The sequence below is a fragment of the Haemaphysalis longicornis genome, unplaced genomic scaffold (genome assembly GCF_048455015.1).
Source record: "Haemaphysalis longicornis isolate Haplotype H1 unplaced genomic scaffold, Haemaphysalis longicornis Haplotype H1 scaffold_3, whole genome shotgun sequence".
Classification (NCBI taxonomy): Eukaryota; Metazoa; Arthropoda; class Arachnida; order Ixodida; family Ixodidae; genus Haemaphysalis; species Haemaphysalis longicornis.
In genome coordinates, this window is record NW_027526335.1 from 67,049,936 (window position 1) to 67,066,445 (window position 16,510).

Consider the following 16,510-nt stretch of genomic DNA (forward strand, 5'->3'; position numbering starts at 1 on the left):
ATTAATAATAAGTTGTTACTGCCCACCAAACAGAGACATCAACAGAGAACTTTCAAAAATGGAAGAAATAGTACAAAGACATAGGTCGGTAGAGGTATTAATAGGTGGAGACTTTAACGCGCGAAATCAAATCTGGGACAGCCAGACAACTGATGAAAGAGGGGAAAGAGTTTTAGAGCTTATTGTCACTAATGCTTTAACATTACTAAATAAGAAAGATTCGCTCCCCCCCCCCCCCACATTTAGGACAAGTAGATCAAGAGGGTGGATAGATCTATCAATAGTTAACGCAGTTTTAGCGAGAGATATTAAAAAGTGGAAGGTATTAAAGACTTTCAATAATAGTGACCACAGATATATAAGAACTATAATCGAAAATGTCAAAATAGAAGAAGTATATGAATTAACGTTAAAACGTGAAGCTAGAATGATAGATGAAATCGCAAACGACGTATGGTTCGAAGAAGTACAAAAAAGGATTGAACGGCAGAAGAAATAGAAAACGTAATTAATACATTTTATAACAAGCTTGACATACTGAGAGCGAAGTACAGTAAAAAGAAAAAACCACCCAAACAAAAACCCAACCCGTGGTGGAGCATGGAGTTAGAGATTGAACGCAAAAGAGTAAGGGCATGTAGGAGAAGATACCAAAACGCTAGAGAAGACGAGAGAGAAGTATAAGAAGGAATACTACAAAGAGCACGAATGCTATAACAACATGATAGAGCTAGCAAAAAAGAATAGTTGGAAAGCACTAACGTCAAAATTAACAAAATATTCTTTCAACTTGGCATACAAAATCGCACGAAATCAGTTAAAGACTAAAGTAACCTTTAAGAGCATAGTAAAAGAAGATGGAGAGATAACAAAAACTCTCGAAGAGACAATAGAATACTTACTAGGGAAACTGTACCCAGAACAAACACCACAAGTCCAGGAGCACCAGACGGTGAAACGAACAGGGGATAAGAATACTAGTAGTAGTCAAACGGAATGTCCAGGGGACGGAGAACATCCTGGAAGTAGCGCCACCCCATTTACCGAATTAGAAGTAACATTACATGTGAATAACCTTAGGAAAGATATAACACCCCGACCGGACAAGCTTAAAACCACTGTTATCCAAGCAATCTTCAGGAAACACACGCAGTTTTTTTTTTAATTTATTTAATGCCTGCTTTATGAACGGTTATTTTCCAGAAAGATGGAAGGAATCAAAGGTAATATTTATCCCCAAAGCAAGACCAGACGACACATGTGAGGAAAGTAAATTTCGCCAAATAGCTATTAATTCCATCCTAGGTAAAGTTCTGGAGAAGTTAGTTAAGGACCGACTATATTACCACCTCTATAAAAATAACCTTTTTAATAAATATCAGTATGGCTTTACTCATAATACATCAACAATAGAGGCTTTACAAGAAATAAAAAAGAGGGCTACAAGAGCGAAACTAGACAAAACCAACACCTTAATCGTATCTTTGGACATTACGAACGCATTCAACTCTATTAACCCAGTTATAGTAACAAAAAAACTCGAAGAATACAAATGTTACAGTAATTTAATTAAACTAACCCATAGTCTACTTACAAGGAGGAAGATTGTCTACGAATCTGACAATATTAAGGTTATTAAGCCATTAGACGTGGGCTTGCCACAAGTCTCACCACTTAGCCCATTTTACTAGAATATCACCATAGCTGACTTACTAGGTAAAGAACTCCCATATGAAACCCACATCCAAGCTTTCGCAGATGATATAGTAATCATCGTTAAGTTTAAATCAAGAAAAGATGCAGAAGAAAAAACGGAGTATTAAAAATAACTAATGACTGGGCTGTAAGCAAAGGAATAACAATAAATAATGACAAATCACAAGCAATGATAATACGCCTCGAGATTCGCGATCGCTGCGCCGCCTGCCGCCGCTTCTCCGCGGCGTTTGCGGGATTAGCTCTGCGTGGCTGATAGGTGGTCATGCAGTGTTTTGGTTTTCTTTCGCTTCTCTTTGCCTTTCCGCGCTCTAAACAACTTGTTATGGTGACGTCTGTAATCTAACTGCACGTTTAGGGCACTTAAAAAAAAACAGCTGCGCCTTGGTAGAGCGCTCTAACGCCAAAAAGAGCTACCCGGGGAGGCGGTTCTGCGCGCTTCTTGGCCGCTCTTGCGGGCGTCTGCGATGGCAGCAGCATATAACCGCTGTCACCTTCGAACACGTCAGCACAAGTGAATTCTATTTACTGTCGCCTCGTTTAGACCTGATATTGGCACTGTAAGAGGTTGGTTCGTTTTGCAGCGCAGACAACAAATGCGGCTTTGCTTCGAATATGTACGTCGTAGAAAAATATGTTTCGGGGACGTGATAACCCAATAGCTGACAAAAACTTGTGCCTTTTATGGGAATATAAGCCATGCGAAAATGTTAAGTACCGTAAAGAAAATGTTAAGTCAGATATGTGCTCACTCATGCCTTATAGTAACAACCAAGGTATATGTTAATGAAACCACGGGAAAATGAATGGTCTGCAAGTAAGGAATAAATAGAATAGTCGTACGGGAATGAAAAAAAAAAAAAACCAGTGCAGCTTCTGAAATGCCAAAGACGTTTGTTTGAGCAAGGTAGTATTCACCAGACCAACTAGATGCGAAATGCACTGATATTTCGCTAGACATGCAGGGGGGGGGGGGGGGGGGGGTAAGGAGGAGGACGCTCAACTATCGTTGTTTACAAATGCGGAGCGAAATTATCGAATGAACGTTTTAGTAATCAAACACACAAGCTGCGTGTGCACTTTTCGTTTGTTTTTCGCCTTGAAAAACGGCTGATCACTCGACGGACTCATTTTTTGAAGAATACAGGGTAGGCAGTTCACAAGCGATACGAGGTGTCGTTGGAAGAGTTGATTGATTGATTGCAGGGTTTAACGCGCCGATGCAACGGAGACGATGAGGCACGCCGTAGTGGAGGGCTCCGGATTAATTTTGACCACCTAGAGCCTTAACGCGCGCCGAAATCTCGTACACACGGGCTCGTTGGAAGAGTGTCGTATCTGATAAGGGTCTCTGATTTCGGTTTATGCTAGATTCTGCAGTCTCCCTGTGTCATGACTCATATGACGGTGTTTCGAAGAAGAGTCTGGTCACGGACGCGGATTACTGTATAAGCCCATCTTCGCGCTTCTCGTGGAGGATAAATGTAACAGATGAATCTTTGCGAGCGCTCACCTCGGGACAAGACGACCCAGCATTAAATTTTGTAATTTTGTAATTTTTGTAAGCATTAAATTTTGTAATAAGTGTAATTTTGCATTATCCATCGTACTTCTTTGGTACAATGTTTGTGAAATTTATGCCGCATTGGCTTGTTCATGGTACTGATCAATATCTGATATGTGATATTGGCAGGCGTAACTTGCGTGCTGTCAGGTACGAGTGCTCCGCTAGATTTTGTAAGTGTACAAAGTCGATTTACATCATAGTGTGTATGGCCGCAACATGACCATCGGAGAAAACACTGCTTACGGAGACACAGTCACTAAATTTCAGGGCAGCGGAATTGCAATCAGCTGCATGCAAATGCTGGCTTCGGGACACCGGCCTGTGACACACGCCCGGCGCTCATATAGATCTCACTAAGATCGCGTCATGAACGTTTATACTCTCGTGAACATACCACGCTTGCAAACAGAGTGCCTGCTCCACGTTATTCGGTATTTCGAACGCGGACAAACGGTAAATCGCTGTCTTGAACGAGCCCCAAAAGCAACGGCGACAGGGGGGAGCGGGCCGGGGACTCCCGCGCCTGCTTTCGAAACGGGCCGCTAGGGGGATTTCAGTGGCGCCCCTACAGGCCGCGCTCGAGGCGTATAGGAAAACAGTATGGAACGCATCCACCTGTACTCCAAATAGGTTCAAGCAGAATAAGAACAGTCAACGAAATGAAGTTACTCGGTGTAATAATATATAATAAGTTAACATTTTTACCTCATCTAAAATATTTAAAAGAAAAAATAGCTAAGATAACATACAATCTGAACAGGACGATAAACGACGACAGGAGTTCAAAAAGAGAATTAGTGCGAGTTATGTATAAGAGAGGCATTGAAAGAATCCTTACCTACGCAGTACCGGTGTGGTACACTCGGAAGGTAACTATTTTAAGGAAACTACAGGCGATCTAAAGGTTACCGTTACTAATGATAACGAAAGCTTTTAAAACAACATCAAACCTGTCCTTAAACATTATGGCAAAAATCCCGCCAGTGTATCTAACAATTGAAAAAGAAATTGAACAATATGGAGTACTAAAAGAGGGCAAAACATTTTCATGTAACGACAGCTATACACAAGTAATCAAATCATGAAAAAATACGATCTCTGGACAGATCACCTAGCAAATAAAAGCGGCATTAAAATCACTCCCACAGAAGAAATAGTCGACTACCGTATATATACGGATGGTTCAAAGACGGAAAAAGAAGTGGGAGCAGCGTTTGTAATATTTAACAATAACAACCAAATAGCAAGAACGGAAAAATTTAAGCTTCCAGAATACAGTTCCAACTACGAAGCTGAACTAATAGCCATTAAAAAGGCAACTGAATTCATAATAACAAACAAAGCAAACAATAGCCATCAACTATTTACCGATAGTTGGTCGGTACTCCAAGCACTAAAAAACCCACTTAACACAAATCCAATAATTAACGAATTAAAACTAGTCCTTAGAGAGAATGCAGCAGTAAGTATAAAACTCAGTCATGTAAATGCACACAGCTCCTCAATAGGCAATAACTTTGCAGATGAATTGGCGAAAGAAGTCGCAAGAAACGGAGAACCAACTTATGTTCCAATAACAAAATCATTCATTTCGAAACATTTATATACCAAGTTAAACCAGGAGTGGAATAAGGTGTGGAATAAAGATGGCAAAACAAGTTATACTTATAGGTGGATTAAGAACGTACATCTAATTCCGGACCACTTTCCTACAAACTTCTACTCTTCCCAAGCCCTGACAGGGCATGGTAGATTCCCGTTTAATTTTCAGATTCAGAATAACACAGGCATCTACATGCAAGTGTAGCAAGGATATAGAGAACTTTGATCATTATCTAACAGAATGACCACTCTTAGTAAATGAAAGGAAAAGACTCGTTAAAAAACTAGGAGAGCACTTAGAGAACAGAAAACCGGAAATAATTATGAAAGAGGAAACAAGATTAATTTTAGAAGAGATGGTTTTAAAGATTAACGAATTCATTCTACAAGCATAAGAATAAACCAAACATAACAAAACACAAACACGATCAATCACGACAATATAAAAGATGGGATATGATACGGGGATGGAGCAGAACCGCCATGTTGGTGAGGCTTCCTCCGCCCACATCTCCAGTCATTCCCTTCTTACACCATAACAACACAAGGAAACCAAGCAGAACACCAACAGCACATAATCACAAACCATCAGGTGTAACAGATCTATATACTCGGTCAAGTCAGGTCACGAACAAATCATGAAGAACAAGATCAACAAACCAAGATCAAAGAATCAAGAATCAAGTAAAGTTCAAGATCAAGAACAAACAAGACAAGACGTCTACCAAGGATCCAAGTCGACAGTGAAGATTCATTTTTAGAACGAAGTGTTCTTAAGGTTTAGTATTTGTTATTTTTCTTTTAATACTTGTCGAGGTTTGTGATTTTTCGTTTCAAACAAGGAAATTTTCCTTTCATGTTCAAAAAAAAAAAGGCCGGTGATAATTTTCCCATTCCCTGGCGGTGGTCGCTGATCTGTCTTCTCTTCCCCATTACCCCTTCCTTTTCCTGCCCCAACCACCTTTGTACCACTACCTCAACCCATATTTCTACCCCCTCCCGTTCCCTTTCTCTCCCTGCGATACATATGTGGTGCAGGCTGGGAACCTCTTTCCCTCTCACAGTCACCTCACCCATATGCACCGTGCGATACATATGTGGTGCAGGCTGGGAACTTCTTTCCCCTCTCACACTCACCCATATGCACTCCTCTTGATAATTGTCATGACACATCACCGATGCTCGAGGGTTCAGCGAAGTTACATTTGTTTACGTAAACTTGTACTCTCACTCCTATTGCTTGTATTCACTGGCAAGGCGCGCATGCAGGCAACCATGTGAGTGCACCGTAATGGTTACGTCGGGCTCCGCCGGCTGGCGGTAGTTGTCCGTGCTAAGCACATGCATAACCGTGTTGGGCGAATGGGCGTTCCTTACTCTACCTCACCAAACGATAAGTAATGCCTCGAGTCCAATGTGAGTGCGATTAATAATACCTCGGTTGACAGCACCGTTTAGAATCGGTTTGAAACGAAACAGACGACGGACGCCGGTGCTTTTTTTTCTTCGGCGTGCGGGCGCAGTGGCGCAAGCCGCGCCATGTCCGTGGCGCATCGGCCATGTCTGTGGCCGTTTCCAGTGTTGCCAAGCGAAGAAATTGACAGCTAAACTTCGCAATGAATACAACCTATACGGCCCACGTATACACCTGCACAGAGAAGGAGGAGTAAACTTCATGCATGCGAGCCCTAGGTTCTCATGCCGAATGGCGGGTGAAGAAAAAAATGTTCTGTCCTTGCCTGTGCGCCCTCGCTAATGAAGGGAAACGGCCACTTCCGTTCGCGACCGGTAAACAGGAACATCCCCTTTAAGGGTGGTGTTGCCTGAAGCGCCTGCGGTTTGGCCGGAAATCTCACTCTCTATAAAAACCACTTTGGAAGCCTCCTGTGCTAACGTCCATACGCGCGTTCTCGGGCCGCGATGCCCCCCTCGTTTATTTTGTGCAATGGGAAGCCGGACAAGGACATGTCTCTCTTCACAAGTAAATGAACTTGAGTGTACCTATAAATTACTTATTGCAACTTCTTAATTAAATCATAGTAATTAATTTTGAAACAGCTGCTAAATATACAACTATGGTAAGTGAATTAAATTGCTTATCATGGGACTATCATCATTCACTCCTATAGACTATTGAGGGACTTAATATGTATTGCATATAGATTTCATTTAGGTGGCCGTCAATAAATTAAACTGATTTTTTTTTGTTTGCGACAGTTACATCTGCACGTATCGGTTCAGCCAGGACGACCTGGAGATGTTCTTGAGGTGTATACATCAGATAGAAGGAAGGAATAATAAACCACCCGCCTCGCCATTCGATACGCGTAGCGCAGCCTTATTATTTATGACAACGACAAACCGGTGGCCACAGGGATGTCATGCCATATTTCTTCGAATTTACACGCATCCATGCCAGCGTGCTCATAAAAAGAATGGTGACGAAGTTGCATTACTAGATAAGGGTGCCATTAAAGCTGTTGCTGGTTATGAAGGTTTCGGCAAATGCTCATTCTGGTTGAGGACACCATCATTCTTATTGTCATTAAAAACAATGGGGGCCTCATAACGCCATCAGCCCTTGCATACCATGTGCTTCACACCACAAAACATATCCCGCGTTGCAATTCCGGCAACGAAACGAAGACAGACGAATTTGGCATTGACGGTCATGCTCTCCCATTCTTCCCCAGGTTTTGTTTTAGACATGAGAAGTTATTTGTGCAAGCCGAACCCAAATAAATCCTGCACACATACACTAAATTGCTTTTAATACGTACAGCACGTATAGCACATCACTCTTTGGCTGCGAGAGCAAGCACAAAGAAACACAGAAAAGGCAAGGGGCTCATATCTACGAGCGATTCTCGTTTAACAAGTTTTCTTTCAGCGCCTGTCATCACATCAGGCCTTTAGGAAAGTTTGTGATGCTAACAAAAATGCTAAGATGACCTTGTGTGCGAGTTGAAAGAAAGGAAGACGCATTTGAAGAACGGTAGCTAGGTCAACCAAGGAAAAAGGAGAAAAAGAGCTGTCCGGCTGGCTGCGGTACACATGGAAATGGGAATAAGGGACTTGTAAGGGAAAAAAGGACTGGTATAAAATAAAGGATAGAAAATTGGGGAGAAAATAAAAAATACGGCGTGCAAATGGCAAGTACGAAAACAATGACACGGACAAAAGGAAAAGTAACGGCATAAAAATAAGCAGGACAAACGATAAAATTGGCAAACAAAGGATGCTGCACACTGGCAACGCCTCTACAGCACCTCGCTGTGTTTTTCATCTCTGGTGCACTTCAGTCGCCGTCAAGGTAATTTATTTCACTGCTTCAGCTGCACCTTTTCCAAACAACTGAAACATGACTGATTTGTTGTGTACATGATGTAAATAGAGTACATCATGTTTATTTTTCCTGAAGTGTAGCTGCTCCTTTGTGGAAAGTGTCTGTGCCTAACTGACTCGTCAAATTGCACTTGTTTTGTTCATTTTCTGCATATTTATTCTGCCTCTATGTGTATAAGTTTATTTCGTTCTTACCCTGTACTTCAGCGTATAAGGTATTTTTTTTATTTTGATAACAGCGCTAGGACAGGACACAGAGAAGGCGACACGAGACTACGGGAACGAGAACGACCGGCTACGGGAACACGCCTGCAACCAAATAACAGGAAAAGGCAGCAATCTAGCCCTTCACTGTACAAAGTGTGGATGCACGCCAAGACTTGAACAGACACGTGTACTAAGAAGATATAAGGAGCAACACACCAGGGAAATCTTTGAGGCCCACATTATCCATTCACGAAATGACAATTCCGTCAGCATGGCGTCAATTGACTTGTACACAAAGGAGCACGATTACCTAAGTCATTGATTGTAATTTTAGCGCATGTGCGTTTTTATAGAAACAAGCCCTTGCCTTCGCAATTTGATTAGTTTGTGTTTTTATTGTTTTTATTTCCCAGGGTATATATTCAGCTGCGGCGAAATAAACCCTGCGTTGTTAGTCAGCGCCCAGTCTCGTGTCGCCTTCTCTGTGTCCTGTCCTAGCGCTGTTACCAAACTAAGTATGTACCAACAAGGGCGAATTAACACAGTTTTTCAGTAAGGTATTTTTATCTTGAAATTCGTTTTTCTTCAAAAAGGTTTTCTGGCTTTTAGCCCTGTCTGTTTATCGGCTTTAAACCTGCCGTAGCTTTGCTGGAGCAAGTTAGTTCCCCTCATTATTTGCCTCTTTCTTTATTATTGAAGAGGGGGGACATGGAATTTTAAATGATACAGAGCCCTGCGGTGTAACTAATAAACACGTGCACTATTTTCTTTGTGTTTGGAAGTACTTAAAGCCATACTTACGACCACCCCAGAATGGTACTGCATGTTTTGCATGATGCCCTTCTAGTCTCTGGTTTGCTTTTCTTGATATGTCTTTAAGTTACTATCAAATATGTTCACTGCGACTTAAAGCAACTCAGCAACAGTGATAATATGCCTTGTATAACGTCCCCCAAACATACAACCAATTCCAAATCTTCTAAGCTTTCATAGGAAGAGGAACAATCACTTGAGTGAGTTTCTTGATGCACATAGCTTAGTACTAATATGAGGCTTGGGTATTTGGTGAATACTGAATCTAAGCTAATCTAAGGGCCACTGGGTAAAAGCATTTCAATTGGAGAAAATGAGTTGAATTTTGCAGGGGCCTCGTGGAAAACATTTACATTATCTGTAAAAGCGTATTTATTCAGCATGAAGTGCAATAGCATTTACTAGACTCCTTAAGGTTGAAGAACATAAAGTAAAACAAGAGTTCTATTGTTACTTTTTTATTGTCAACAAAAGAACAAAATTCGGAGTAGAACATACTATTATACACTGATATTCCATACAACATTGAAACTTGTTGCATTCCGCCACTGTTTGTTAGGACCGATGTTAGAACCTATACCACTCTCCAAAACTTGCGCCGTTTCTCAATGCAGTCCATAAACTTTTCTTTTTTCAACGCGCACACTGAAAAGAGAATGAGTATAATCTTGAAAGAACCCCGCCACTACGTACTAACATGGTACTTGTTCCAGATTAATGCAACACCTATTTTTAGGTGGTCTTGAAAAAGACGTGCTTCCAGTCTTTCCCAGCGCATTCAAATCGGTGCATTGTACAGTGGGGTCCACTTTTGAAGGGAAACGGCGAGCGCGTGGCGCTCCGCGAAGCGCCGGTGCCGAGAAGTGGCGAGAATCAGAGACAGCGGCACATGCGCACTGACCGCATGATGCGGCAGAAGGTGCTCTGTTGTCTGCTACGGCGCTCTTCTGCGCCGCCACAGAACAGGGAGGATTGCGCCGCTGACATCCTTCGAGGGCGAAATCTCCCAGCTGTTGCAAGCTGAGAAGCGCAGCGGAGCGCCGTAGCAGACGACAGAGAAGCTTCTGCCGCCTCATGCGGTCAGTGCGCATGTGCCGGCTGTCTGACTCTCGCCACTTGTCGGCACCGGCGCTTCGCCGAGCGCAGCATCCACGCGCTCGCCGTTTGCCTTTAACAGTGGGCCCCATTGTACATGCATACATGAAATGCTCGATATGCATCCACTAAATCGGACTTTTTGGCGCTACACGAAGGTTTTTTTAAAATGCAGAGTATTTTTTTAACTCACGATGTCACCCGTTCTTGGCGTCCGTAGTTGTCCGCATCGCTCGCCTCGACATGCCCGGCTCAGACATTTCGCTATCGGCGCGATCAACATTCGATAGCGCGCCCAGGCACGTTTCAAGGACACTCTCTCCCCTCTCTCGGACACAACGTGCGCCGAGGCTGCCAATTTTACTGTTGACGAGCGCTCTCTCGTCAGCAGTTGCCACAAGTGCAACAACATTAACGTAACGCAAACTACTTAACGTCGTGCGCCCCCGGAAATGCTCTGCATTTGATCGTGCCCCTCGCGAGGGGGATGTTTCACTGCGTCGCCATGCGAACAGTTTGCCACGCTTTAGTTTCAGTTCCGTATCTCCCCGCCGCGGCCGCGGAGAGAAGGCGGCCGGCCGCGACTCTCGCCACCGCGGCGCTGCGGTTGCGAGTTGCGCTAGGAAAGCGAGCGTCGTCTGCTAGCGGGGAGCGGAACGCGTTCCGCTCGGCATCTCCGGTCTTCGCCACTTCTGGCTGCGCACTGCAAAGAAATAACTTTTTTCACCACCCGTGACCTTCCGTGATAGGGAAAACCATTACATGCGAAGCAAAGCGACTGGGGCATAGCGTTTGCACACGCATTTCTTGGTAGCACTCTCCTGTTCAAACTTGTGTTGGCTAAGAACGCAACCTGTTTTAAACAACATCCAACGGAGCGCGGAGAGACAATCAGCTGACGAACCCGGGGGCGGGGGGGAGGAGGGAGAGAGGGGGGGAGTTTGACACATGTTAAAATAGCGCGGTAGAAAAGGGGCAACAAAAAAGAGACTGCCCAGGTCTAGCGCCGGACATCAACTGAATTCTTTTACCACACACAAGATAAAATTTACAGGAACAGCGCATGCGCAAACACGGGCGGTGCAATCCAGCAAAAAATCAGGGGGAAAAAGCGATTAGAGGGACGTGATTTGTTTTTAAAGTTGATAGGTCTTCATGACTTGGCCGGAGTCGTCACCGCAGATGTAGCCAACCCGGCTAGGGGTCCTCCGCTCCGCGTCACCGGGTCGCCGGGGTCCTCCTGCCTGGCCAGCGCCATGATGACTCGCTGGACAGCCTGGAGTTGAAGATTTTCGTCTTCAGTCCGCACCGCCTCCTCGAAGGCAGGTGGCATCGTTCTTGTGTTTGATTCGTCCGGGTACACGAGGCAATCCCAGACGATGTGCTCGAGTCTTGCTGGAGCTTTGCGACACACCCGACAGGTGGCATCAGGGTATGTCTCTGGGTACATCTTGTGCTTTAGGTAGGGGCTCGGGACGGTCTTTGTTTGGAGTTGCCTATAGATGACCGCCTGCTCCCTGCTCAATCCTTTGCAGGGCGACGGGAGCTTGCGTCTGGCAAGTCGATAGGCCTGAGTAATTTCTTTGTAGGTAGTCATTCGGTCTCGTGGGCTGTGCCACAAATGCTCTCCGCCACTTTGCCCGGCGTGGTTAGTGAGTTCGCGCGCACGAGCGTGTGCGGTTTCATTGTGGTTCTGAGCACGTGCCGACACCGTACCTGCGTGTGCCGGGAAGCACTTGATTCTCGTCTTCCCCGTGAGGCTTGGTTGTCTTCGCAGTAGTTTCTCCGTTACGGGGGAAACCCTGCCTTTGGACAAGTTTTTGACAGCTTGCCTGGAATCACTCAGGACCATTGTGCAGCCTGGATCTTTGAGGGCCAGCGCGATCGTCACCTCCTCTGCTTCCTCGGGTCTCCCGCTTGCAACGCTGGCCGCCGCTCGGAGGTTGCCCTCGGCGTCGACCACCGTCACCACGAAGCCACGTTCGTTGCAGTATTCTGCTGCATCGACGTAGCGGGCTCCAGCGTCCCCGGCGTGGAGTTACGCCAGCGCCTTGGCCCGTGCTCGCCGCCTGCCCTCGTTGTACTCCCGGTGCATGTTGCGTGGAACTGCATCCACCTGGATTTTGTCCCTGGTGTCGCCTCGTAGCTGCGTCTTGGTTCCCTGCTGTTCATGGTATAGTTGTATCCCAGCTTGTCCAGGATTCTTCTGCCCGCTTTGGTTATGGTTAGCCTCTCTAGCTGCGCCACCCGTTGGGCCTCGATGACTTCGTCCAAGGTGTTGTGTACGCCCAGTATTAGCAGTCGCTCGGTACTTGTAGACTCGGGTAGTCCGATGGCCGTCTTATACGCCCTTCGACTGAGCGATTCCAGCGTGTTCTTCTCATTTGTTTTCCACTTGTGAAACGCCGCCACGTATGTTATGTGGATCATTACGAATGACTGAACTAGTCGTATGAGGTTCTCCTTGCGCAGCCCCCTCTTCCTGTTGGAAACTCGTTTCATGAGCCGAATGGCGCTGGCCGCCTTGCCGGCGATCTTCGCCATTGTTCCCCCATTGTTGCCCTTCTCGTTGAGAAGCATACCCAGTACTCTGATGTCGGATACCCTGGGGATCGCCGACCCGTCCTAGGTGTAGATCTTAATCTCGTCTCGTTCTCTTCGTTGATCACGCTGACTGTATGTGGGCTTGTACAAAAGCAGCTCAGACTTACTCGGTGAGCATCTCAGGCCAGTGCCCTCGAGGCTCCCCTCGACGGTCCTCACTGCTTTCTGCAGGACCTCTTCCACTTGGGCGTCGCTACCTCCCTTGACCCACAGGGTGATATCGTCGGCATATATCGTATGCTCGACGTTCTCTACCTCTGCGAGCTGGTGGGCGACCCTGATCATTACCAGGTTGAACAGGAGCGGCGAAATCACTGACCCTTGAGGCGTGCCTCGGCTTCCGATCTCCTTGGCTTTCGTCTCGACATCTCCGGCGATGAGCACCGCCGTTCGCCCCGTCAGGAAGCTCTTGATATAGTCGTGAGACCTTTTACCCATGTCCAACCTCGAAACTTGCTCGAGTATTGCCGAGTGGTTAACGTTATCAAAAGCTCCTTGTAGGTCGAGCCCCAATACAGCCCTGGTGTCTCGGGCGTCCCTGTCGATGGTTAGGTGTCTCAACTGCAGCATGGTGTCTTGTGTGCAGAGATGCCGTCGGAATCCAATCATTGTTGCGGGGTAGAGGTCGTTGTCTTCGAGGTAATCTTGCCACCGTGCCATCAGGACGCGCTCGAACAACTTGCCCACACAGGACGTCAGTGAGATTGGTCGGAGGTTGTCTATATTTGGTGATTTGCCCGGCTTGGGGATCAGGATCATTCGTGAGCTCTTCCATTCTTTCGGCACGATTCCCGTACTCCAACACTCATTATAATATTTTCTCAGCGCTACTATGGACGCTTCGTCCAGGTTCCGGAGCGCCCTATTGGGCACCCTGTCCGGTCCCGGCGCCGACCTGCTGTTAAGGTCTTGCACTGCCATTCGTACTTCCGCCACACTGATTTCTCTGTCTAATTTCTCATTCGTTCTGCCTGGATAGTTGCCGTACGTGACCTTCGGCGAGTCGGGGATGTACTTATCGAGTAGTTGGGAGCTCACCTGCATTTAACCCAGGAGGCGGGAATAGTGGTTGAAATAGGATAGGATAGGATAGAGAAACGTAAAGATTAGAAAGGTAAGGAAAGAGTAGACAAGAGCAGTTCCACTGTGGTTGATTCCGTCGCACACAACACACTTAGAACACTGCAGCTGCCTGGCTGCGTCTGGGAGACGAGAAGCCTCGACGGGAACGGTGTAGCGTATAGGCGAGCTTGCTGTGACTGAAATCATGTGAATTTACTGAAATCGTGTGAATTCACTGAAATCGTGTGAATTTACATACTGGGAGTGCATTTACATACCAACAGACGGCTACTGGGAAGCGGGAGCTGGCACTTCACTGCTTACACTAGCAGAACGAAAGCCGGGCGACCTCTAAATCCACGGCGACGGCCGGCGCTGACAATGGGCCGTCGAAACGAAGTCCCTCCGAAGCAGAGGAACGCGAAAAAACACCTCCACTGAACTCCGAAGTGACGACCGAACTCCCCTGACGCATCCGCAAAAGCTACCTCCGAGCGTGCGAAGTACGCGCTACTCCGCGCGCTTCCTTTCTACGTTGCGGAGAATTCAACACGGCGTCTAACGCTTTAGCATGGCACAAAAGTTCGCCGCCTCCTACAGGAAAAATTTCACACAACGCTTTTAGACACTAAAGTTGTCCCTGCGCATTCACTGCAATGGAGGCTGCCATGATGGAATTCGTTGGTTGCTAGGTGAATACCCATCACTGCCGCCAACTTTAGTAGGCAAGAAGACAGCGGGCAACGCTGTAAGGGTGGCACCAGCCGACACCAAACGATGCAGTCCAAGGGGATGTAGGCTGGTCCTCAATTGAGGCACGAGAGGCCGTGGCCAAGCTCGGTTTCGACATGCTCGCTAAGCGACATGCTCTGGGTACACCGGGTTCGCCGGTGTATGCTGCTCGCAGGTGACGCCACAAGGTGGAAGAAAAGAGTGCGCGCACTGGCCCACAAGAGCGAGGTGCAGCTACCTGTCTTAAATAACATCAAGGAGACCAGCCTGAGCGGGAAACAGCTGCGGGAGCGAGTGGTAGCTGCGGAAAGGAGAAGATGGGCGGAAAAGGCCGCGGCGAAACCATGTCTCCGTCTGTACGCGTCATACAAACACACCACTTCACAGGAGCATTTTAAATGCAGACCGTTTCTTTAACTCACGATGTCACCCGGCGTTGGCGTGCCTTGGTGTCCGCAACAGCCGTTCCAGGTGCGCCGTCTCCCCCACTCCTCTCCCGCATCACGCCACCCTCCTCGCTCTCAACAACAGGTCCGCACCCCTCCCCCTACACTACATAAAAAAATAATACTTACCGGCACCTGGTTTCGATCCCACGACCCTGCGGGCGGAACGCAAGGTACATGGTGCTCTACCCACTGCGCCACAAAGCCGACACAGAATTGAAGGCTACGAACGCGCCTTACATCCTTGACTCATTCAAACTACGTCAAGAAGCTGCTGATACAACGCATTCACTACCTATGGGCGGAACGCGAGGTACATGGTGCTCTTCCCACTGCGCCAAAAAACCGACACAGAATGAAAGGCTACGAATGCGCCTTATATCCTTGACTCATTCAAACTATGTCAAGAAGCTGCTGATACAACGTATTCACTACCACCAACTCCCTAAACACTAAATGTTAACGCAATACACCCACCCCATATGCGACGCATTTACTCGAGTCTCCCTCGCGGGGAGATGGGCCCTTTTTACGACAACTTGCCAGGAAGTGCGATGTTCGAAGCGCGGGCTGGGGTGCTGAGGACGCGGATGTGGAGGCGGAAGTGGGATGATGCGGAGTAGGTGATGTGTGCGGTGTGGGGTGAGGAAGAGGAGACGGCAGAACACATTGTGTTGCGTTGCGAACAATTGAATCCCCACCACCCTAGTGATACCACCACGGCGGATGTGCTAGATTTGATTACGCATCCCCCGCCAGGGGGCACACTGGGCACGGACGACACCACGGATGCGAGTGGAGCGCCACCGGGGTGGGTGACTGGTGACGTGGCGCCGAATCCGGTCGGCACTATGAAGCGTCGACTGGAGGAATGGCGAAGACGCGCCCGTTAGCGTGAGGAAAGGTGACGACGTACAAAACTCTTGAGGCTTCGACGCTAGAGTGATTATATATGCCCTCAGGAGTGTCCCCCCGCTACAAAGGGGCAGCCACCAAGCCATCATCACCATCATCAGCATCATCACTGCGCTCGGGTTAAGCATGGGTAGCTTTTCCTCTAGAGTCAGTAGCATTTACTCTATGGCATAGGACCCGGATAACTGGCAATCTATAGGAGAGGCATTTGCACTGCAGTGTGCGTAGATAGGCTGTTAAATTCGCGCATCTCACTTATTTATTCAATACCACCCAACAACTAGATATCTTTCTCCGGGGTTAGCTTGTTTACCTGTAGGGTGTTTGTTTTCACGCAGGCCGAGTTGAGTTGCGCGCGAGGGACGTAAGGAGAAACCGCGGAGGCTTCTTTGTTATTCGCCCCGCT